Source organism: Moschus berezovskii, chromosome 27 (assembly GCF_049115385.1).
Source record: "Moschus berezovskii isolate FMDL1 chromosome 27, NW_MosBer_1.0, whole genome shotgun sequence".
In the NCBI taxonomy this organism is placed as follows: Eukaryota; Metazoa; Chordata; class Mammalia; order Artiodactyla; family Moschidae; genus Moschus; species Moschus berezovskii.
In genome coordinates this window covers 16,250,740-16,253,117 of record NC_142486.1, presented here as the reverse complement: position 1 = coordinate 16,253,117, position 2,378 = coordinate 16,250,740, and positions in this window count along the sequence as shown.

Genomic DNA, 2,378 nt, shown 5'->3' with positions numbered 1-2,378 from the left:
GTCACCGTAGGAAGCGACCATAGAGAAGAGCGCGGAGAAGGAAGGGCAGCTTTACACTCACTTCCGCCACCCTCCCACTCCGCGCAGCCCTTCCAGAGCTGGAGTATGTGAGTCTCGGAGGGCTCAGTGACTTCTCCGGTTGCGCCTACCAGGGTCGGCAGGAGCAGCCATAAGAAGGGGTTGGGTTCTACCAGAACATCCTCCTGGAGGAAAGTCGGGACAAAGGGGAGCAGTCAACCATAGAGAAGGGACTTCAGGGGAGTAGAGTCTCGAGCGCTTGACGGAGGCTAGAGGAGCCGGGTACCGGAAACCAGCGAGTTGAGAAGGCTTTTTGAAGGGCCCGCCGCAGCCTAGAGCGCCGTCCCGGGCGGCTGAGGGGTGAGAGGACACCGCCCCCGAGGAGCTGGGGGAGGGAAGGTGCGGGTGACCTTGGTGAGGCCCTGAGAGGAGGCGGAGCCTGAACTTACGACCTTGGTGGTTTCTTTGACGAAAGTCCTGGAGGTTCCAGGAGATTCCATCTCTGAACTTGGGAAATGGAAGTGGGGGCGGTAGGAATAATGAGGTCAGTTTGGGGCGTGTTTGTGGGACGTCAGGAGACAGGTGGACACAGTCTGGAGCTCAGGAGAGGCATCAAGGCCAGATATAGAAATTGAGACGGTATTAAAGTGTAGCAGAGGGCAGTTGAAATCATGAGCACGGTGAGATCCTAGTCACTCAGATCTCTCATTGACCCAGCTCCACTGGCCTAAGCAATAAGGGACTCTTTGGACTCAAGCCATTGAAAAGAATGGATCAAGTTTCTTCAGGAACAGCTGAATAAAAGGGCCAAAAAAATACCAGGAACCTGTGGTTCACCTCTAGACTGAGCTCTCCCCGTGCCTCTGTTAGTGGCAAAATAGATTTCTGTAGCTCCAAACTTAAGTCCTAATAGCCTAGCAACTCTTGTAGGGGGGCATGTTTTTCCTCTGAGATTTGCAGTAAAATTTCCAGAACTGACTTTAGCTGATTGGCTTGGGTCACTTGCTGTTCCTGAAACACAAAGTCTTGGCCTAGCCAATACTTAGTCCCCATCTCTCCCCCAGCTCTACCCAAATTAGCATCAGCTCACCAGATGGCCTTTGTTAAGGTCTTCGTCACCATCTTTGTCCATCCGTCTTTCCAATTCAGGAGATGTCAGTGGGAAGGACTCTAGTTCTGTGATCACCCCCCTCCTCCCTGACAAGTTCACACACCCTTTCTCTGTAGTTGGCCCATTGTTGTCCAGAAGAGAGAGACAAGGTGAGGAGTACGGGAAGGGGCTGGTAATGCTGAATTATGTTTGGAAATATTGTCTAAACTGTCCAATAAACTGTGCAATGACTGAAATGCTGTCTATCAGGACTGCCTAGTATGGTAGCCACTAGCCACATGTGGGTTTTGAGCACTTGTAATGTGGCTAGTGTGACTAAGGAAATGATGTGTTTTTTTTAGTTAATTAAAATAGTCATATGTGCCTAATGACTTACTGTATTGGTGTAAGAGATGTCTGAGGACAACTAGGTGGAGCTGTCCAGCAGAGACAGATCTACAGTCTCAGCAGTGTGGTCGTGATCAGACACGAGTAGCGGTTAAAGCCATGGACATGAATTAGATTGTCCTGGTAATACCTGTAGAGAGAAGAGGGCCTAGAACTTATTTTTGGGAAACAAACCACATAGGCAGGCAAAAAAAAAAAAAAAAGAGTAGAAAGTACTGAGATGATATCTTAGATCAGGTTTTCCAGAAGCACACCCAGAGATGAGAATTTGTGTGCAAATGATTTTTTTTAAGTGCTACCAGGAGAAACTAGTAAAGGAGAGGAAGGGGCAGGAGAGGAAACCAAGAGAACATGTGATCTCAGAGAACGTGTGAGAGTAGTTCAGCTTGATTCCTCCGGGAAGTTCTGGATGTAAGTTGTGACTCAGATTTATCCAGAAACAAGGGAGCTGGGCCTTTCCTGTACCAACATTCTTCAGCTGTTAACTAGGGCTTCCCCTTAGGAGATGTCAATTCTCAGGCACTTCATCAAGGCAAAGCTTCCAGTGGCCTGAGGACAGGACAGTTCTCAAGAAAAAGAAGAAACATCTAGAAGGTCTAATTGTTTGAAAAAACACCGCACACCAAAGCCCAGGGGGTGTGGTAATAGAGCATATGCATGTGTGCGTGCGCATAATTGGGTGGGGTGGGGTGGTTTGGCAAACACTTCATACACAAATGATAAGGGATCCATGGGACTGGCCATTGCTATTGCCTCCTATAGAAAACACGGACTTACATTGCTTAGTGACTTTGTTGAGAGTCATTTTTAGGGAAGCAGAAGCCAATGGTAGCAGACTGAGAGATGAATGGAAGGTGAACAA